The sequence below is a fragment of the Elaeis guineensis genome, chromosome 16, assembly GCF_000442705.2.
Source record: "Elaeis guineensis isolate ETL-2024a chromosome 16, EG11, whole genome shotgun sequence".
NCBI lineage: Eukaryota > Viridiplantae > Streptophyta > Magnoliopsida > Arecales > Arecaceae > Elaeis > Elaeis guineensis.
In genome coordinates this window covers 11,521,091-11,545,974 of record NC_026008.2, presented here as the reverse complement: position 1 = coordinate 11,545,974, position 24,884 = coordinate 11,521,091, and positions in this window count along the sequence as shown.

The following is a 24,884-nucleotide window of genomic DNA, read 5'->3' as shown; positions in this document are numbered from 1 at the left end:
ATATCCGAGACAGGGATTAGAGTAGATCAGGTTATAATTGAAGAATCTTTTAACCTACCAACCCTAATCTCGGTTCAACAAACACAATCCTTTCCAGATCATCAAAAAAATTATGAGAAATTGTTAGTCTCTGATATTGCATGCTTGCCCAGTACATTCTATTGGTCCGGACTAATCATTGTAGAGCATTCTACGAACATTTTTTTGCTATGATGACAAAGCTTCCTGATTGGCCTTGTCTTTTATAAACCTTGAGGGACATACCCAAGCTGGTTATAGGTGGGACTCTTTTATAGCGTCTGGCTGAAAACGTTAAACTTAACACTTTTTGGAAGGCAACCCAGCTTATGCAATATTTTTAGTTTCTTTTTATTTTGTAGGAATCTCTAAAAAGATAATTAGCTAAGTTAAATCTCTATAGTAGAGTGGATGAGTGATGCTACTAGCTAAAGTTAGGGAGAGAGCCACGTTCACACCAGCTGAAATCAAGAACACACCACACCCAACAATGAAGGATCTTTCAACAATGAATGCACATATTAAACTTAGGTGGTATCCTTCCTTATTATATCTTATTATGATTCTCTTCTTCCATTGGGGATAATAGAAATTAAGTTGGAGAAAAATAACTAATTTAATTAAGTCCTCGAGTATGATCAGAAATAATTAATTTTGTGTATCTGAATTTTATCTCGATTTAAAATTAATCAGACACCCTAATCAATGAGTGATTAGCAGTCTAGATAGTTTTAGAGACACCGATAGGCAAATTATTAGAAAAACTGATGGAATGGTAAAGCTTAGACCAGACCAAATTTTGAAGTATTTTTAGAACCCTCTTCCCACCATCTCAATGAAGAATCTGCTTCATGGGGGTATGGGTAGAAAGATTGAGGTATGCAAAAAAAAAATTTTATTATAAAAAAAAGATAAAAAAATGATTTAGCATTATCTCACTGAGTAACCAAGCCCCTTCACCTAAGTAAGTGTTGTTGTTCATGTCAAAAGGTGGAGATACTAAAAGACTGTTATAGAGTCTATCTCATCTTATAGCTTTTCTTAGACTCGAGTTAGTAAACCTGAGAGGTGTTCTACACCTAATGCCCTAAAGCCAACTGGTTTGGGAGTCATTAGCTGAAAGCTTGCTATAAGGATCAGCTGGAAGGCTCAAGAGGCTAAGACATTGCACTAGACTCTTTTTGAAAAAAAAAAGAAAGAGAAGAAAAGAAGTAGATAATAACGGGACTAAATTGTAAGAAGATAATAAATCCTGCTCACATCAAGTTAGAGGACTTAAAGAGTATAGTGGAGAGTTGGTGAAAGAAGATCTCTAAAATTTTTATAGCTAATACTCAACCACCAAATGGATTAAATTAGTAATCCAATAAAGTACATCTTTAATGGTCTAACCGATATCCACTACAATTAGGAATGCCTAGGATAACTTTCAATTCAAAGATAATTTGGTGCACAATGCTAATATATCTATTTTACTCAAGGATGAGTAAAGTTCAAGTTGAAGGATATGATGAACATTTAATTTAAGTCACTAAAGACATTAAATATTATGATAATTGATGTTATTTTATTGGATTTTGATGCTCTCTAATTTATTTTGCAGGTAATTAGGAGTTTGGATTTATACGATTGAAATTGAAATCAAATCAGATCAGAATTGAGTGAACCAGGCAACCAGCTCCTATTCAAGTGTGAACATGACTTGAATCTCAAGGGCTTAGATTAAAAGATCACTCTTCATGGAGATCTAAGTATGAATGCGACTTATTGATCAATAGAGGAGAAGCAATATGAAGATCCAAGGATCTTTATTCATGCTCCCACCTCTCTTTTTATGAAACCTTAGTCGTCTCTCTATAAATACACCCCAACTCTTCTTTCTTAATCCATCAGCCCTCTTATGGGTTCTTCATCTTCTCTCCTCTCTCTTCCTCCTCTCCTCCATCAAAGCTCTTCCCTTTCTCTCTTTCCATCAAGCCAATGCCTAAGTTTCTTTCCAAGCTGCTGCCTCCATTTTTCTTTCTTTCTTCTTCATAAGTTTAGGGGAGGTACTAACTCTAACGCAATATCATATCCTTTCATAGATCCATTCTCCACATCCAAAAAAGTCTAGGAGAGGTCCTAACCCTAGCACGCCTTCTATCAAATCTAAGAGAGGTCCTAATCCTAGTATCGCTATCCTTTCCATATTTTCATACCCTCTTCCATCTACCTTTCTTCCTTGGAGTTCCTAGACCAAGCCTTCCAGCCATCTTACCGCTGTCTGCATGGAGGAAGACGAAGGATTCAAGGAGGTGCATCCACCATCGGGTGCAGCGAAAAGTTCAATTTGGTTTAGTTATCTTGTATTACACTTTTATTTTTTTTCATTATGTATACTTCTTTATTTGATCAATAAAGAATATTTTTATTGCAATCTCCATGTTTCATTCTTTGTTTCTTACAATCTACTATTCTTTTCATTTGTATTTTTGAAATAATCAATCTAAGGTCTTGGTGGATACGATCCCGACTCATCCTATCTACATAGCAGTGAGTAGGGTTAATTTTGGTGTGCTACGACATGCATCACCACCCTCACTGCCACATCACAATGCTGAAGGAGAAATTATCCGATCCAATCGGCTGGTCAAGGTGCATCTGAAAAATTTTTTATTCTAGTGATAATATAACATTTATATTTACCTTGATTGTAGTGGAATAGGGATCAAAATTCCTATAAGATTGTCGAATCCATTGCCTCGTGAGGTTTGAAAGCACAGTTCCTTTACTTCGCGTGCATGCCAAGCTCTATAGGGAAGAGGGATGATTCTTTGGCATTAATCTTTAGAAGGGAAGTGAGGGGAAAAATGAGATCTCATCTCAGGGGAGGAAGGGATCTTGGACAGGAGCCTTCACACCTTGAATGGAGTGACCAAGAAGTCTCCATGCCAAAACACACACCAAAATCTATTAGGGCCCCTTCTTTCTCATGGTGGTTATTCCTTACGATAATCCCCTTTTTGGTTTTGCTTTGTCACACAAAATAAAACCCCATAACCAACTGGTGGTTAAGCCCTTTCTTCTTATATTACATGCCCTATGATGTGATTACAACTCTCTTTAGATTAGGATTCTTAATCTTATCCAAAGAGTTAACCGATGCTAGAGAAAAAGGAAGGGCCAAAACAACTTGTGTGAACTCCTTCACGCACGCACATATGGAGCAAAAAATATTAGCACCCCACCTCTCCTTTGGTCGGCCCCTAAGTGAGTTAAACCCAGGTACCTTGGACTCTTTGGATCTAATTCAAACAGAGTCCAATCTGAGTTCAATTCGAACCTGATTCGAATCAGATTTGAACCAAACTCGAAGAGTCTGTCAATCCTAATCTAATTAGAATTCTGATCCAAGTCTAACTTGAATTTTTAATCCAATTAAGTCTTAATTAAATTGGATCTAATCTGAAGTTAATTAGGACATAAATTTAATTTCTCATAAAATCTTTGGATCATTGATCAGATCATAATCATCCCTAGAATTAAATCAGAACCTTATGTCTGGTGCTAGCTAGACATAGTCAACTCTTTAATTCCGTATGATTCTAACTTAATTCTCAATTAATCTAATCTATTTATTCAATCAAGCAAATTAAACTCATAGACTTAGGTCAGTTCTTTCTTATTTTGCCTGACTTTTGTGCGTGACTCCATAGGTTCGAACAGTAAGCTGATAGCACAGAAAACTATTTCTTATAATAATCAAAGTTACCATCTACCAATGGTTCTCGATGTCTGAATAGATCAAATGTTTGTAAGGCAATACTCAAGAACCATAGAATATGATTACTGTATAATTCATCCTTTTGATCCTGAATACTCAGAATGACCTAGAGTTTAACTATCAACCCTGGATTAGTCATCCACATTGTATTTCAATCTTTTTCAAATTTTTTAACCCATCAACTGGATTGCCCCAGTCGAGGTCTTACTCAATTGAAATATAGTGATACATCAAATCCTGAAATGTGAACGAGTCAATCCCATCTTAATCCACACACTGACTATCATAAGTATTTGACTGTATCCAAAAATCTTCTATCACTGAATTAGAAATTCAGATAGTCCAACATCAAAGTATAGTGAGTTATTTGCAAGTCATCATAGTGATCTCAGGTCAGAGGGATACTTATGTCCATATTCTTCAGGAGCAGCTCTTGACAGTAGAGCGCTCCGTAGGTGAGTCACTTGTTAAGTGATGATGTATTCCTATATCTCACTCGTATACCATACTAGTGTCTCCACACTCTTTGATTAAGAGGATAACCAACCTATATGGCACACAAAGATCTACACTTAATAAATATCATTATCCCTTAATGACATATTATTTAGTCACAAATATATTTAAGAATTATTTGATAAATCTTTCTTTATCGATTGTCATATAGTTCTAAGGACTTTATCATAACATATGAGTTCTATCAAGAAAGATGTATATCTTATAATGAATAATGTCAAATAATTTTTATTAATTCACAATTCATATACAAGTTATAAAGAGCATAATCATCCAAATGATTGGTTTTAGGATATATTTTCTAATACCTTTTATTTGAACTAAAGCCAGTCGGTACAGTATCTAATACCTATCTTCCTTTTAAGTTCGTCAAACTATTTGATTTTGAAGGCTTTAGCAAATGGGTTGGTCAAGTTCTCTCTGTCGTCGATCTTCTAAAGATCGATGTCACCTTGATCCATGACCTTTCGTACAAGATGATAGCGATACAGAGTGAATTTGATTCTCTGGTGGGACTACTATTCATTAGCCAAAGCTATGGCTCCAGTGCAATCATAATATAGCAGGTCTGGACCATTAATGGAGGGTGCCACTCCATTGCTCGTTAATGAACTTTCATAACCAAACTACTATATTTACAAAATTGAATGCCGCAATGTACCCTGCCTTGCAAACAGAATCGACTATAATGAACTAGCTGGAACTTTTCTAGCATATCACTTTTTCATTTAAGGTAAACACATCACCTAACATACTTTTTTCATCATCATGATCTAACTGAAACTGGATTCAACACATCCCACAAGTTTCAAGTCAATATCTCCATAGATTAGCCATTGGATACTATATCTCAAATACTTAAGGGTTGTCTCTACAACCTTTCAATGGTTCTCATCCAGATCAATCTGGTACCTACTCACTACTCCTAGTGAGTATATCATATGCGACCTCGTATATATCATGACGTATATGATAGATCCCACTATCGAAGCATATGGGACTCTACTCATACGCTCTCGCTCTTAAAAAGATGTCAGACAATCCTTCTTAGAGAGAGTTTCATGGCCTATCGAAAGATAGCCTTTCTTAGAATTCTCTATGCTGAACTATTTCAACATGATATCTATGTATGTTGATAGGGCAATCCAAGCAACCTTTTAGATCTATCCTTATAGATCTTTATCTTAAGGATGTATGATGCTTCTCCCAAATCCTTCATAGAGAACTATGATGACAGCCACTACTTTATACTTTATAAAGTAGAAATATCATTTCCTATTTATAGTATGTCATCCACATACAGTACAAAGAAGATGACTATAAAATCATTAGCCCATTTATAAATGCATGGTTCTTCTTCATTCCTAACGAAGTCATACTTTTTGATCTTACCAAAATGCATATTCTAACTCTGAGGGCATTGCCTTAGGAGAAAATATCTTGACATAGTCAATACTATAATATTGATGATACCTCTTAGCAACCAAACGGGCTTTATAGGTCTTCACCTTCCCATCTGCACCTCTTTTCCTTTTGAAAATCTATCTACACCCTATAGATTTATCTCTTTCGATGGATCAACTAGTATTCATACACCAATGATCTCCATGGACTTCATCTCAGATTTCATGGCATCAAGCCATTTGTTAGAGTTAGATCTCTATATGGCATCTATGTAGGTGATTAGATCCTCGTTGTTCTCATCGAGTTCAACTGGATCACCATCTCAAACCAAAAAATGAGAGTATCTGTCCAACTGATGTGGTACTTATTGAATCTCCTTCAAAGTACCTCAACAATGGGCTCTGGATTTGATCTAATCAAATCTAGTTCTATATTTCTACTTGTCTGTGTCGGTTCTTCTAGCAGTCAAACTTTCTCAAGTTCAATCTTAGTGGCATCAGTTCCTTCTCCAAGGAACTTTTTTAAAAAGAATACTTTATTATTGATGAACACTTTTTATTCTTTAGCAAGGTAGAAGTAGTATGCTCTAAACTCTTTAGGATACCCTACAAATATGCACATTGAATCAAGATCCAAGCTTGTCGATCTATAAATATTTTATATAAATCAAACAAACTCAAACCCTAAGGTAAGAGGGTATCGATCTACGTCCAGTCCATATCTCATATGGAGTTTTTGTGATCAATTTGATCAGAATGTTGTTCAAAATATAACAAGCAGTCTCAAGAGCATAATCTCAAAAGAGATCGACAGACTCGTAAATTCCATCATGGACTGAACCATGTCTAACAATATTTGATTCCTCCTCTTAAGAGGTGTCCATTATGAGTAAATCTCATTCTTTTTTAGATTTGTTAAAAAACTTATTAGAAAGATATTTATCTCCTCGATCAGATCGAAGAATTCTAATATTATTTTCAGTTTATTTTTTTATTTTATGATGAAATTATTTGAATATTTCAAATAATTCAGACTTGTGCTTCATAAGGTAGACATACCCATATCTTGATAGGTCGTCATAAATGTAATGTAGTAATACCCTCCTCTGGCTTCTATGTTTATAGGTCCACATACATCACTATGTACTAGATCTAAAATATTACTGGCTCGTACATCTTTTCAGTAAAGGGTGACTTTGTCATCTTTTCAAGAGCACAGGACTCACATGTCGGTAATAATTCACAATCATTGATTTCAAAGATACCCTTCTTGATTAACCTGTCTATCCTATTTCTGTTTATATGATCGAGCCTACAATGTCAAAGATAGGTATTAGTGATAATATCTATTCTAGGATGTTTGTTTGATATATACATTATACTAACAGACTGTGATATCATGTTTTAATTGTCCACATATAATCATGACATCATTTATAATGATATCATAAAAATATTTTTTTATTAAAAAATTATAATCATCCTTGGCCAAAAGATATATGGAAACAACATTCATAAGGAAAGATGGACAATAATAACAATCATCTAAAATAATGATATTTAAATTGAGAATAAGCTGAACTTTTTCTATAGCTAGAATTGGAATAGCTCTTCCATCTCTAACATTCAAGAATCGTTTGCTATTTTTAGATTTTCTACTAAACTGAAGCTCTTGCAACCAATTGCTGATATGAATCAGACTTTTGATATCCAATACCCAAGTAGTAGTATCATAGATAGAAAAATTATAAGGTATTATTATATAAGTACCTTGTCTAGCAATCCTTTGCTGATTTATCTTTCTAAGCCTACTCGGATCAAGAAAAACTAGACAGAGAATAATTCCTCTTCCAATCTCTAGCTTCTTACAAAAAAAATATTCCATCAAACTCTGGTTTGCCTCAGACTGGTTAGTTCGATTAGGCTTGGAAGCCCTAGCACGATACTATTGCACCATACTTTTCTTTCCTCTCTCAGAAGACTGATGTCCTATTGAGGATAAATCTTCAAGTATGCCAAAAGATTTGTTCAACATTTGAAGCATCTCTTTCAGTTGAGCATCGATGAATTTACAACTAAATTCATCACTCACAGCATCCCTCATTATACATAGTACTGTCGTACAGTCATGAGCCTCTTCTGATAAGTGTCTCTAACTATCGCATCTGCATTGGGAGCTAGTACTTAAGGTGCTGGATCCATAATCACATATAAGATCCTTTCGTGCTCGAGAACTATTCTCGACTTTCAATATCAGTTATTGAAATTTGGTCTTATAAGCTTGTCATTGTCCAATAGTGAATAGAGCGACAAATTACTAGCCATTATTGAAAGGAAAATATTAAGACCTATTAGTATATGAATTGTTTAATTCTAAAGACTCAGACTTTAGTCTAAAGGTCCTCCCACTATTTTATTCGAATTGATAACCTCTATCTTCAATTCGAAGAATTATCTTAACTCCTTAGTGGGTACTAGAATCCACACAAACTACACATAAGTCCAACTTTGATCGGCCCACCTATGTGCATCTATGAGTAGGTTCTTAACTAATTATTTCTCCAAACAACTTCTAGTAATTAATTTTGCCCCAGACATCTCTTCAACAGGCATGTGGCGCCTTCACTAAAAATTTTGGTTAGATCCAACCATTAACATGACTATGCCAAGCACATCCAACAAATGAATATCCAAGCCTGAGTGTGGCTCAACCAACCTGAGCATTGATCTGAAGGGCACAACAAGTTGGTCATATGATGAATGATAATTCTAATACCCAATAGACACCAGATGTGTGATACCTTTAATGTCTATTTAGAATATTAGACTCATTATCACGTACCTTAATCGAAGGCTATGATCTAGTTATCCCCATAACTAGCTCATTTTAAGGACCTCATAATTTAGAAGATTTGATTACATGATTTGAGAATGTATTGACTAGTGAGCCTTAAATCCTTTCACTGACTTCATCAAGTCATGAAAAAGACTAGACAAACTGGTCCATTAGACTGGCGAGTCTAAATCATCCTACTAACTTTAACAAGTTATGAAGAGGTCTAAAGACAAGCTAGTCCAAAAGGTACCTACATCAGTCAAACTGATTTTATAATTTGAGAATGAGAAAAGAGATTGACTAGCAGTCAAAAGTCCTCCCACTGACTTCATCAAGTCATTGAATTGGACTAAAGACAAGGCTGGTCAAGAGACACCTAAATCAGTCACACTGATTAATCTTAATGGCATGGGTTAGCTTGAGTCAATTTGTGACCTAATCAAAATATAATCTATCAAATTGGCCAGATAAGTGAGATCGGTGAGAGGGTTTGCCTCGGCTTGCATTAGACACCATCAAAATGACTATGTAAGTAGACTACCAATTAAAAATCATCGATCATATTGCTAAGGTATTGCCAGACTTATCTTAGACACCAATTGATCGATTAGTTTTGATTCAGTCAACTAAAAGACTCAGGCTAAACCATTTAGTTATGATCCGGTCTATTTGGTATGGTCAAAAATATGAACTTGATCAAGCTACAACTATTGAAATTGATCTTAGAGAAATTTTGATCTAATCTAATTCAACTTTTGATTAGCTTTAATCAATTTCTCTAATTTATCCATATTTATTTCTAACCCTAGATCCAACTCAGTTAGAAGACCTAATTTGTACTAACCCATTGCCCATTGATTTATGAGGTATTTTAAGATCTTCAATTCTCCAATCTAGATCATTTAGACTTAATCCTAAATTAAGTATGTGAAACGTATGTTTCAGTTTGTAGAACTATTCTACCAAAGTTTCATGTGAAGCATACTATATGTTTCATATTATGAAAACTAATTTTTATGTCTATGTTCAATAATTAAACATGCATAAATATAATCTAAACTTTATATATACATCACATGCATGATGACTACCTTTAGATCATAACTAATTACATTATATGTAACATGCAATTCAGATCTTAAAATCAATTTTTATATCTAAATTTATCTCATTAAAATTGTAATGAATCATGAATCACTTTGGATCTAATCTAAACTTATTCATGATTAAAATAATTTTAAAATTTTTTTTGCTATTCTTTTTTATGAGACTTGATCACAGTGGCACCTCTACATGTCGTAAAAAATTCATCGAATGGGCAAAAGAGGGACTCAATCCCTACTTCCTCTTATGAGGATGGTCTGGTGATCATCTTAATTTGAGTACTAGGCTACTTAGATTAGAAATCTAATTTTTAAAATTAATTGCATCTACCCATGTAATAAATAAAATTCAAGCATGCACACATATGAACATGATCATATCATATATATCATGCATTTAATCTAATTAGATCACATCATCATATGATGTTGTAAATAAATTTTAAATCTGAACCTACTTTTATATAGCATATAAAATATTCAATTGAGATCTAAAATCATATAGAAAAATATTTCAAACACGCACATGAATGTATAGAAATAAAATTCTGATTAGATCCAATTTTGCATAGTGCAAAATTTTGTTAGAAATCAGATTTGAAAATCTATCAAAATAGATTAAATTCAGATTTTGATTATATTTAACATCCAACCCAAAATAACACCATAAAATTTTTATAAAAATAGATTTAAATCATATTTTAATTTGGTTATTATTTTATCAAAAATCTGCATCAAGAAAATTCTGTTATAATAGATTTATAACAACTTTCAATCAACCATTAATTAGGTTCTTGAAATCTAGTCAAAACTAGATCATAAATTTTATACTAATAGGTCTAAATAAAATTTAATATCTAACATAAAATTTTGATCATATATCATATATATTCATGTCAAAAAAATTAATCTATGCATCCATATATTAATCTGGCTCTAATACCAGTCGAAGAAAAAATTGTACGATCCAATCGGAAGGCCAGGGTGCATCTAAAAAATTTTCTATTCTAGTGATAATATAACATTTATATTTTCCTTGATTGCAGTAAAATAGGGATCAAAATCTCTAGGGAATTCTCAAATCCATTGCCTCATGAGGTTTGAAAGCACAAGCCCTCTACTTTGCGCGCACTCCAGGCTCTAGAGGGAAGAGAGATGATTCCTTGGGCATTAATCTTTCGAAGGAAAGCGAGGGGAGGAATGAGATCTCATCTCAAGGGAGGGAGAGATCTTGGATAGGAGCCTTCATGCCTTGAATGGAGCGATCAAGAAGTCTCCATGCCAAAACACATGCCAAAATCTATTAGCGCCCCTCCTTTCTCATGATGGTTATTCCTCACTATAATCCTCTTTTTGGTTTTGCTTTGTCACACAAAATAAAACCCCATAACCAACAGGTGGTTAAGTCCTTCCTTCTTATATTACATGCCCTATGATCTGATTACAACTTCCTTTAGATTAGGATTCCTAATCTTATCCAAAGTGGGAACCAATTTTAGAAAAAAAGGGAGTGCCAAAACAACTCGCATGAACTCCTGATAGGATTGTGATGTTGTCGTTAGAACACCATGCTTATCAAATTAATTTTGATTTTAATAAAAATAAAAAATTTATAGAAAGTAGCGAGTCAGGTCAAATTCACAGAGAAGGCAAGATTTTGATTTGAAATCTTTGATTTTATAAAAAAAATAAAATTTTGAAGAAAAATAATTTAAGTCAAAAAATAAAAATTAAAAGTGTGAATAAATTCGATACTAAGATCTACTATTTAGATCCTAGCTTCTACTTATAATAAAAATAAATAATAAGAATTTAAAGAGCATAAAATAAATTGATACTAAGATCTACTAACCAGATCCTAACATCTACTTACAATAACAATAAAAGATAAAAATTTAAAGTGCAAGAAAATAAATTTTACATTAATTAAAATTAAAATTTAAGTATAAAAAATTAAAAAAATAATAAAATAAAATAAAACTATAATAAGGATCTAAAGTTAATCAGCATTGCCTCGTCGGGAAGATGGTTGATGATCTCTCTTTCTTCCTTCGTACTCCATAGACTGACTTCTCTTCTTGTTCTCCTTGGGTCTTTAAATCTATCTATTTTTTTTTCTACTTTTTTCTTGTATTTTCACTGATTTTTTCTTCTTTCACTCTTATTTATGGACTCTCTATTTATAGATGAATTTTTTACCTTTTTCTGGTTGCAAAAGGAGTCCCAAAACCCTTAGAAATCATATAATACTCGTATGAATTAATTCTGGCTGTCGGATTTCACTTGGACCACCTAGATCGCTCCAAAAAATATTGTTTAAGTCCTTATCATGATCAAAATCCACCACAACTATTGGATCAAGCATTTGATTGAATTCTGGCCGTCAATCAATGCGTGTCATTTCCTATTCTTAGTTGGGAACAGTGTCAACCGTTTGATCGAACTCTAGATCAATTTCCAGCCAATGGATCTGCATAGAAATCCTTCTTCTAATTAATTTTCAACTGACAATGAATGTGGACCATTGGATCTAGTTTGGGATTAATTTGGACCATCGGATCGTGCATTTGTAGTGGGCCACCACCATTGGATATGGTAATGCGTGATTTCAACCGTCCGATCGTGTGTCTGGAGCACTATCAACCATCGAATCATACAAATTTCCTCCGACCACTTGTGAACTACGTCATGCACTGCGAACTACTCTCATAGATCGTGCCTTTGAATCCATGGATTGAGTGGTCAGTCCATCGTGCATCGAGCGGCCAGTCCACCATGTACCGAAGGCTATAAAAATTGATTTTTAGTGTATTTTGGTTTGATTTTTGCTCTAATTTATTTTTGAAAAATAAAAAAATATATATATTAAATTGCTCAATAATTTTTCATCATTTTGGGATTTAAAATTACTTAATTAAATTGACATCTATTTTTTATAAATATGCTCTAATTTTATATTTTTTAAAATTATTTATTGTTGCAAGAAAATCTAATTTATTTATGAAATTAGATTTTTCAGAAGATGTTAGTACCATAAAATATCAAAAATATCTTTAATAAATATAAAAATAGACCACTTATCATACCTCCCAACTTAAACTTTGCTTATCCTTAAGTAAAAAAAAATTAGAATTAAGTATCATTTAACTTAGAGTTTCGAATTTTATCAGATAATTTTAAAAAAGCTATTGATGTTCAGTAAAGCATAAGTGAGGTATGTCATTGGATTATTAATACTAATCAATGTGAAAGTTAAACCAAGAATACTAAATCTTTTCTGAATTTTTTTAAATTATCTCTACTTTTATCTTCAAATCATTAACCTTCATATGGACAAGTATATTGTTATTTCTGTCCTTCATTTATTATTTTTTTTTAATATTATTTCAGTATTGAGTGTCTTAACTCCTTAAACTTTCTGTTTGATCCATGTAGTGAGTTTTCAGCCAGTGACTCTCAAATCAGATAGCTTTAGGGCACTAGATATAAAATATCCCTCGGACCTACTTGCTCGAATCAAACAGGCTACGACTTAAAACTAACTTTACAACAAAGCTTCTTTGCCCTTCATACCTTTTGATATGAAATTCAATGCTTACTTAGACAAAGAGGCCCAATTACTCAATATGAAGTACTGGAAAAAAAAAAATTTTAAAGAAAAAATATATAGTTATCCTACACAAGTCCATAGAAAGTAAACTCTTTTTTGATATTAGTAGAAAAATTTAAAAATACTCAAAAAAAATTATTTAAGTTCTAAACTTAACACTTTATTAATTTTTTTTAATTTTGATCTCTCGATATCTCACAAACTCTCTGGTCTGTACATCAATTTTTTTTTAAAAATTCTTAGTTTAACTCGATTCTTAAGTATAATCAGTTGCTTCAATGCTAAATACTAACTTACTCAAGGACTTAAAAATTTAAAAATTTTTATTATTCTTCTCTCCAACTTAATTGACATTGTCCTCAATGGAGTATGAAAAATAAATGGTGCATACAAAGAGAAAGAAAAAGGAGAGATGTCACTTAATCTAAAAAGTCTTTTTAAAATTGATTCTCCCTCCAACTTCCCCAATATTATCTTCAAATCCCTACAAAAGATATGAAGCAAGACTCGATTAACCTAAACAAAATACAAACGAAAGCAAAAGCAAAAGCTGGGTTGCCTCCTAGAAAGTGCTAAATTTATCGTCTTCAGCCAGACCATGCCGATTCTCTCACCTACCCCATGTTAAATATGGGATTGATAAATTCCAATAATTTTGGATTGCCAATCTTAGAAAGGTGGCCAATAATAAATTTTAATATTTTATTGTCAATCGCCAGAAAGAAGTTCACATCCTTATTCTTAATTTTAGGAAGATCATTTACAAACCCATTTATAGACCCTTGTTTGTTGAAAATTTCTCCTATTTATTCTTTTAAAATACTTATGAATTGAGTTTTTGAGTTAGAAGTTGAGTTCAATGCAATGGGTACCGAAAGGGTGTCATTTGATTCTAAATATGCATAATCAGATGTGACCAAGAGCAATTTTTGTTCTGGAAGAGGTGATAATTCTAGAGTGGAAGAACCGGCCTTTAGGGCTGGAGAAAATGAGATTCTCACTCAGATGAGTACCAGTTTTGAGTGCAGGTTCTTCTATTGGGTTAGTCTCAGTATTAACCTCTTCTTTCAAGTTCTCCTTTTGGCTATCATCAGTACTAGCCTCACTCACCTGATCTTGGTATGGGTCCTTAAGAATCCTACCACTTTGAAGCTCAGAGATTACTTTATCATTTTCAAATTGAGGATTCTTAGATGGAATATTAGATTGATGACTAGGTCCAGGTGGTTGGTGAGTGGATGGGTTGCTCTTGGGATTGGGTATCGGTTGGCTTGGCAATTGACCTGGTTCTCTCCTCATAGTAGACTTAGCTAATTGATCTATTTATGCTTCTAACCTGGTAAGAGATTGCTGTTAGATCATAATCTGTTGGGTTTCAATAGTGCAGTGAAAGGGTTAGGTGTTTAAAATTTTCATTCAAAATATCCGATGCACCGAAAATTCCAATGCCCAGAAATCCTTGACTATAATAAAATCAAAGTACAATAAATATAAATTAGGATAAGAAGAATATCTGTAGTGCTAATCCCAATTTTCATAAGGCATCTAAGTGTCCGCTCTCCAATGGTGATGCACACGAAAATTGAACCAAGGACAGCACTCCTTCACCATGCTTCAAGAGTTCTAGCCACTAGAACTCGACTAGCCTCATACCGGTCAGGTTTCTCCAAGAAATTGACTCCACTCTCTCAGAACCTCCTCTGAACTTCTGATCCTCCTTCTTTAGGACCCTCACAACCTTTGTTAGGATCAGATAAAGCTTTATCTTAAATCTCAAAACCTTGTCTTAAAACTAAGATAGGTTGTAAGAAAGAAAGGAGAGCAATGGAGACAAAATTGGAAACTCTTTCTGAATTCATCGGACATGCGGTTCCCCAGCTAATTTATAGCCACTAGAGGGATGTCAAAAGAGAGGGATGCACCTCATCCAAGAGGCCTATCTGATCTAATTATCAGAGATAGGAGTTTCTTCAAATAGAAAGACTCTTATCAATGATACATCGATCAGCACCCTGCTCTGCGCATGCGACCAGAGAAAGGATATTTTTGCATCCCTTCTCAAATTAGAAAAATTCTTAAAAATCTATGTAGATAGAGGATTCAATCTTGAGTCCAGAACATATAATTAGATAAAAATTCTCACAAAAGGATGTGTTCTCACATCCTTTCATGCAAAGTCGGATCACCCCATGCGCAGGCACGAGAAGGAACTTTTGGCATTCAGATAAATCTGAAAAATTTTCATAAAAATTACAAAAAATATAATATCAAATATGGAATATTATCATAAAAAATTATTCTATTTTGAAAGCATTTGATAAGGAGAAGGACTCTCCAAATCTTGGAGAGATGCGACACTTCTGCGCGCGCGCATGAGACTTCCTTTTTCCAATTTTTCTCTGCCCCAAAAACTCTAGAAAAAATACATCTCATGCTTTGAGATGTGCATAGAGGATGGAGGGTGATATGGGCTACCACACACATCTTAATCTCATGCCAGAAGGATTCTTTTCTTCTGTCCATGCCAACACTTGTATGCAAAACCTGTTTTGCGCCAAGAGTCCTTCACAACTTGGACTCTTCATAATTGACGTTAAAATAGGATTTGGTGCCCCAATTTAGACTACTTCCAGGTGGCATGACCTAACCTAAACACCCACTAAATGGGCTAGCTAATTAGCAAGGGATGAGACCAAATTGATCTCCAAAGGAGCAAGGGTTTTACACGTGCTAGCATGCTTATCGGAGCCCTGATTGAATCCAAAATTTTAATCAACCTTTTTCAAAAGGGTCCTTGGCTAATTTTTATAGGTGTGTGACCCATTGGGTTCCACATCTAGCTAATAGTAGGTCCAGGTATAAGTTGATAAAATTTGATTAGATTTTAATCTAATCGATTTAGATCCAAACGAGCTAACCCGAGTCAACAATTATAATCTTTTCTAATTGGCAATCGAATTAAACTCTTTAATTCGATCAAAAACTTACAAGTCAAGATTGACGTCTAGCAACATATCATGACTATCCAGAAGATGTAGAATTTTAATAGAAATATCAAATATACCCTTCAGTGGTAAGTTACCATGCAATTCAATCTTTCGATCATCCTTGCACCCTGAATATATTCATGAGTATGGAATCTTGTCAAACTCAAACACATATTCATATCGATTCTCAATTAACCAATGATGACTCTGATAAAGAAGCATTAGAAACTCTTTCTAATCTCCTTCCTGCTTTTGGCCAAAAGACTTTTCTCAAGTCATCTAGGATTGAGAATACACAAGATGCAATCTCCTCTTACTAGGAGTGATCGATTCCATGTTGACCTACTCACAACCTCCATACACACTCTACCATATCCAGAACACCCCGTATATATCTTAATACCATGCCTGGGTATGAACCAAAATATGAGTTCATGTGCACAAGATTCCATGGTGGTCTCAGGTCTAAGAATCACTTGCATAACTCCTACTTAGAGAACCATCTTTGATATGCAAGTAAGGCTTCCATAAGATGTTATCTTTTATTAAGCCAATTCAGTAGACTCATTTTTCAAATGAGCACCCACATTCTTGTATTAGTGTCTCACACAAGTGGCTAGTGAGATCTGCCACCCTCTCCATCGAGCATACATAGGATGTGCCAGTCTATCCGAAATATTGATCTCTGACTCAATACTCCTATGATCAAAAATATTTAAGATTAAGATTTTAGATCTCACTAGCATGACCCATTCATGTGTCCTAAAATTATTGTTCTAATCTTTGGGGTTCATCATAATCTTAGCATAATAAGATGCAGCTAATATGATGAATCAATGTCTCAAATAATAAATGTCATTTCATGAGTTGAAAAATTATAGAGAAAAGTTTCATTGTAACACACTTGTGATTGGTTTATAGGGCACTCTTCTTTCAATCTCCCACTTACACTAAAGCCAATCGTCTTTGTATCTCATACAATCAAGATGACGATCATTTAGCTGCTGTGGTATGGCCTTAGTGAATGGGTCTGCTATATTGTTCTTTCTGTCTACTCATTCAAGGACAACATCTTGTCTCTAACGAGATGGAAGCAGCTGAAGATGTGCTTGGATCTATAATGAGACCTAGGTTCCTTAGCTTGAATAATAACCCTAGTGTTATCACAATAGAGTGACACCGTTCCTTCATTCTTAGGAATGACTTCTAAATCCATGATGAATTTTTTCATCTGGACAGCTTTCTTAAAGGCTTCACTAGCAACGATGTACTCTACCTCAGATACTTGAGTCAGATACTATCTACTATTTGAAACTATGCTAACTCACTGCCCCATCATTTAGGATAAATATATATCCTGATATCGACTTGCTATCATCTGCTTTCCTATGATCCTCCCTTGGATCAGCCTGAAATCTGATAGCTATGCCCAAAGCATAAGCTATAGCAGGCCTAGTACATAGCATGGCATACATAATTGATCCCATAGCCAAAGCATAAGGGATTTCACTCATCCTCTTTCTCTCCTCTAATGTCTTAGGACACATTTTGTTAGAGAGACATATACCATGACTTGTAGGCAGGTAACCTCTCTTACTTGCCTCCGTATTAAACCTGTTTAATATGAGATCTATGTATCATGACTGGGATAAGCCTAATATCTTTTTAGATCTATCTCTATATATCTTTATACCCAGTATATAGGATGTTTCACCCAAATCTTTCATAAAAAACTTATTTGATAGCTAAGTCTTGACCGATTGCATTATTGGGATATCATTCCCAATGAGTAGTATGTCATCGATATATAGAACCAAGAAGACAACAACACTTCCACTTATCTTCTTATACACACATGGTTCATCCTTATTTTGATAAAGCCAAACTCTTTGACTATTATATCAAATCAGATGTACCAACTCCTCAAAACCTGCTTCAATCTATAGATGGATCTCATTAGCTTGCATACTTGATTTGCACTCCCATTTGAGACAAATCTCTCTGGCTAAGTCTTATAAATCTCTTCTTCTAAATTACCATTGAGGAATGCTATCTTGACATCCATCTGTCAGATCTCATAGTCATAGTATGCCGCTATAGCAAGTAAAATCCAGATGGACTTGAGCATAGCCACTGGTGAGAAGATTTCATCATAGTCAACTCTTTACCTTTGACTGAAATCCTTCACCACCAACCTAGCTTTGTAGGTTTTTACTTGGCCATTTGCTCCGATCTTCTTCTTCTTGAAGATCCACTTGCATCTTATTAGGGTCACACCCTCAGGCGCATCAACCAAGGTTCATACTTGATTGATATACATCGGGTCCATCTCAGATTTCATGGCTTCCAGCCATCTGTCTGAGTCTCTATTCATGACAGCTTTTGAATAGGTCAGTGGATCATCATTCTGAATGATGTTGATCATATTATCATTCTTAATGATAAAATCAAATCTCAGAGGTGCATGATGCACTCTATCTGACCTTCAGAGAGGAGGTGTGTATTGTGGATGTATCTCATCCTTGGGTACTTCTGATTGAGGATCTTCTTGTGGTTCAACCACAGGTATTTCTGGATCAGTTTGTAGATCATGAACTTCAGTAAGTTCAATATTCCTCCCACTGTCTCCTTCTTGGATGAGTTCATTTTTCAAGAAAATAGCATGCCTAATAACAAATACCTTTTATTCAGTAGGGTGGTAGTAGTAGTATCCATTAGTTTCCTTAGGATACCCTACAAACCTACACTTGTCTGATCTAGCACTAAGCTTACGTCCAAAAAGATTTCTGACATAAGCAGGACAGTCCCAAGTCTTAAGATGTTTAAGATTAGACTTTCTTTTCTTCCATATCTCATATGGTGTGCTTGCAACAGACTTTGAAGGCACCTTGTTTAATGTGTATGTGGCAATCTCTAGGACATATCCCCAGAAAGATATTGGGAGATTAGTGAAGCATTTTATGGACTGCACCATATCCATCAAAGTGCGATTCCTCCTTTCTGCTACACCATTTAACTGGAGTGTATAAGGAAGGATCCATTCAGAGAGAATATCTTTACTTTTAAGATGATCAAAAAATTCACTAAATAAGTATTCTCTTCCTCAATCAAATTGAAGAACCTTGATACTTTTTTCAGTTTGTTTCTCAACCATACTTTGATACTCCATGAACTTATCAAAGGATTCGAATTTATGTTCCATAAATCTTCCGTAAAGGTGATAAAATAGGAGTATCTTCCTCTGGCCTGAGTTGTCATTGATCCACATACATCTGTATGTACTAGGGCTAACAACTTATTCGTCCTCTCTCTATATCCAGAAAATAGAGTCTTGGTCATCTTACCCATTAGATAAGATTTATAAGTTTTCAATGATTCATAATCATATGGGTCAAAGAATTCTTCTTTATATAACTTGTTAATCCTTGACTCACTAATATGACCAAGGCGATAATGCCAAACATATGTGACATTCACATCTTTTCTCTTTCTTTTCATATTTCTTTCAATATGAAATAAAAATATATATATATATGTTCATTAAGTGCATGAATTAAAAGATTGTTATCAATATAACTACTATCATAATATTCATTAGAAAAAAAATTAGAACATCCATTTTTCATTAGCCTTATTTCATAATCTTGTTTTAACAACAAAGATATAGAAATAATATTTCTAATGACCTTTGGCATGTAATAACAGTCTTTTAATTCTAAAGTTTTATCCGAAGGTAAATCAAGGATACAAATTTTCACAGTCTCTACGCTAATGGACTCTCCATTTGTGCCATAGAGCTCGAGGTCACCTCTTTTCAGACCTTTGATATTCTATAGTCACTGTAATGAATTACAAATATATGATCTATAGATGGTATCTAATACCCAAATATTAGAGTCTGAACCACTCAATAAAAAATAGGTTTGCATCATATACACACCTTTTGGTGCTACACTCGCAACATCATTGCCTTCTCATTATTACTGACTATTCCAAGGTCAGGAATATCCAAAATATCGGAGTTCTTCTCTGATACGAACTTTATTTGCAAGTTCCTCAACTAATCCACAGAGTTAGATCGGTCAACATATTTTTATCTATGGTATCATATAGTAAAAATAAAGTAGTCATAATGTAGACTTAAATCTATATAAATAAAGAATAATAGTATAAGCAGACCACTCATGTTTGACATGCATAACTAGATGATGACTTTTAAAACTAGTTATATCTCCCACTATTTTATCGAATACCATAGCCCTCTCCTATGATAAATGAGATATATTCTATATTTATCTTAGTGGGATTGAGATCCTAATTCTTCATAATGATCTTGTGTTAACACAATAAACCCTTATGAGTTCATAGGTAGGAAACTCTTTTCAATTGCATCTCATGCAATTCTCAATATTTTATCTTGGCCTCTAAAATATTATTCGCCTTATGTTAACACAACAAGCTATAATATTTTAGTTAAGTAAGATCCTTCATTTTGATACAGTCAAAATCGAATATTACTGCCCTTGTGGTAGCACAACAAAGCAGTATATCCAAAATTACCGTAAGCATCTTTTATGCACCAAGATTATGTTATATCAATTTTTATGACAAGCCTTGTGGTAACACAATAAACTAGCCATAGTTCATGACGTAACATTAACCTAGCATGAAGGAAGGCCCCCAGTAGTGTTTAAAACATTGAGCTACCTTCATTCAAGATTTAAACTAATTCAATTGGCTAAAAAAGTGTTAAAATTGATGGAGGTCCTCCCGTTGCTTTTCTTAGACACCAATAAAATTGGTCAGGCCAGTAACGGAACCAATTAAATAACTACCATACTTGAAACACTCCTTAGACACCAATTAATTAATTGATTCAAGAAAATAAGTCAGCTACTAGTTCACAATACTATGACTTAATATGATTTTTATGAAGACTTTAATGGTCTCAAGCATATCCTAAATCAATCAATCATAATGATGCACAAATATAGTTGTACCTTAAAAATCATAACAACTAAACATAGCATCCAGTCATATCTCTAAGATATGAAAAATATAATCATATAATATGACTATAACTAGTATTTTAAGCATATCATATATGCATGAAGTTCTAATAACATGCATGAATATAAAATACTCTTTTCACAGTTCTTCTTCTTGAGACATCACAGTGGCACCCCTACATGCCATAAGAGTACCCTATTGAATAGAAAGAGAGGGTCTCTGAACCCTACTTGCTCTTATGACTGGATGGCCTGGTGATGAACCCAATTAGAGTACTAAGCTACTAAAAAAGATTTTATACATATATTATATGTTTTATATTTAAAAATATATCTCTAAGACATGCGAAGGTTTGGATGTTCAATCGGGTTCAGCCCTTGATCTGACTTGAACCAAACCAAAAATCTATGTTTGATCACAATCAAGATAACATTCTAACCTTTGATTATACAGATCAAGGTAGGCTCTGATACTATTATTGGGTTTTGATGGTGCAGCGAAAGGGTTAGATGTTTAAAATTTTCATTCAAAACACCTGATACATCGAAAACCCCAATGCTCAGAAATCCTTAACTATAATAATCAAAGTACAATAAATATAAATTAGGATAAGAAGAATACCTATAGAGCTAATCTCAATTTCTACAAAGCATCCAAGTGTCCGCCCTCCAATGGTGATCCATACAGAAACTGAACTAAGGACAACGCTTCTTCTTCATCTTGCTTCAAGAGTTCTAGCCACTAGAACTCGACTAGCCTCATACTGGTCAGGTTTTTCCAAGAAACTGACTCCACTCTCTCAGAACCTCATTTGAACTTCTGATCCTCCTTCTTTAAGACCCTCACAACCTTTATTAGGATCAGATAAGGCTTTGTCTTAAATCCCAAAGTCTTGTCCTAAAACTAAAATAGGTTGTAAGAAAGAAAAGAGAGCAATGGAGACAAAATTGAAAACTCTTTCTGAATTTATCAGACACCCAGTTCTCTAACGAATTTATAGCCACTAGAGGGATGCCAAAAGAGAGGGATGCACCTTATCCAAGAGGTCTATCTGATCTGATTATCAGAAATAAGAGTTCCTTCAAACAAAAGGACTCTTATCAATAATACGTCGATCAGCACCTTGCTCTGCGCATGCGACCAGAGAAGGGATGTTTTCGCATCCCTTCTCAAATCAAAAAAATTATCAAAAATCCATGTGGATAGAGGATTCAATTATGATTCCAAAATATATAATGAGTAGATAAAAATTCCTACAAAAAGATATGTTCTCACATCCTTTCACGCGAAGTTTGATCACCCCGCGTGCAGGCACGAGGAGGAACTTATGGCATCCGTTAGGCATTCAAATAAATCTGAAAAAATTTTATAAAAATTAAAAATAGCTTATGAAATGTGGAATGTTATCACCAAAAATCATTCCATTTTAAAAGCATTTGATAAGGAGAAGGTCTCTCCAAATCTCGGAGAGATGCGACGCTTTTGCATGCGTGCATGAGACTTCTGTCCCTTTTCTAACTTTTCTCCACCCCACAAATTCTAGAAAAAATATATCTCATGCTTTGAAATATGAACCAGAGGATGGAGGGTGATATGGGCTGCCACACATATCTTAATCCTATGCCAAAAGGATTCTTTTCTTCTACCCACGCCAACACTTGTACGCAAAACCTGTTTTGCACCAAGAGTCCTTCACAACTTGGACTCTTCATAATTGGCGTTAAAATGGGATGTGGTGCCCCAATTTGGGCTGCTTCTAGGTGGCATGACCTGACCCAAATACCCACTAAATTAGGCCAGCTAATTAGCAAGGAATGAGACAAATTGATCTCCAAAGGAGCAAGGGCTCCACATGTGCTAGCATGCTTACCGGAGCCCTGATTGAGTCCAAAATTCCAATCAACCTTTTTTAAAAGGATCCTTGGCCAAGTTCTATATATGTGTGATCCATTGGGTTCCACATCTAGCTAGCAATAAGTCCGAATGTAAGTTGATTAAATTTGATTAGATTTCAATCTAATCAATTTAGGTCCAAACGAGCTAACCCGAGTTCAACAATTATAATCCTTTCTAATTAGCAATCGAATTAAACTCTTTAATTTGATCAAAAACCTACAAGTTAAGATTGATGTCTAGTAATATATCATGACTACCCAGAAGATGTAGAATTTTGATGAAAATACCAAATATACCCTTCAGTAGCAAGTTACCATGCAATTCAATCTTTCGATCATCCTTGCACCCTAAATATGTTCATGAGTATGGAATCTTGTCAAACTCAAACACATATTCATATCAATTCTCAATTAACCAATGATGACTTTGATAAAGAAGTATTAAAAACTCTTTCTAATCTCCTTCCTGCTTTTGTCCAAAAGACTTTTCTCAAGTCATCTGGGATTGAGAATACACAGGATGCGATCTCCTCTTACTAGGAGTGATCGATTCCATATTGTCCTACTCACAACCTTCATATACACTCCTCCATATCCAGAATATTCCGTACATATCTTAATATCATACCTGGGTATGAACTAAAATATGGATTCATGTGCACAAGATTTTATGGTGGTCTTAGGTCTAAGGATCACTTGCACAACTCCCACTTAGAGAACCATCTTTGATATGCAAGTAAGGCAGAATAAGATGTTTTCTTTTATCGAGTTAATTCAGTGGACTCATTTTTCAAATGAGCACCCACATCCTTATATTAGTGTCTCACACAAGTGGTTAGTGAGATCTGCCACCCTCTCCATCGAGCATACATAGGATGTGTCAGTCTATCCAGAATATTGTCTCTAACTCAATACTCCTACGATCAGGAATATTTAAGATTAGGGTTTTAGGATTTTAGGTCTCACTAGCATGACCCATTCATGTCTCCTAAAACTATTGTCTTAATCTTTGGGGTTCATCATAGTTTTAGACATAATAAGATGCAGCTAATATGATGAATCAATATCTCGAATAATAAATGTCATTTCATGAGTTAGAAAATTATAAAGAAAAGTTTCATCGCAACACACTTGCAATTGGCTTATAGGGCACTCTTCTTTCATAATCATTTGTTGAAGTTGGCTAAACCTATCATCGGCTAGATTGGTCTGTTGAGGAGGTGGGTATAAAGGTTGATTGTAGTAGGATGGCTGAGTAGGCTAACTAGGCTGACCTCTATTATAGGCATAATTTTGGTATTGAGGCCTATTCTGAAAGTTCTGCATAGGAGGAATTTGGGTCTGCGCCTGAGTCTGTCGGGGTCTCTAAGAAAAATGGAGATGGTTCCTCCAACCTGAATTATATGTGTTTAAGAATTGGCCGTTGACAAGTTTGTAGTAACCTTGGGCAGCTTGAACTTGTTCTGGGATGAAAGGTAGAAACTGTGTGATCGTGGACCATTCACTCACATGATGGATTGGGCTAGCACAGATAAAATAATTCTTCTTATAATTGAGAGGTGGTGTGTATTATGCAGGAGATTGTTGACCTAGGGCTAGGAATTTATCTATAAGAAGGTCGACTTTATCTAATTTTTGAGCTATCAGGTGCAAATCGGCTTGAGGACTAAAGTCAGAATGTTTGATCCCATAGAATGATGAAAACATCGATGGATTATAGGTGGAATGAATAAAATATTTCTT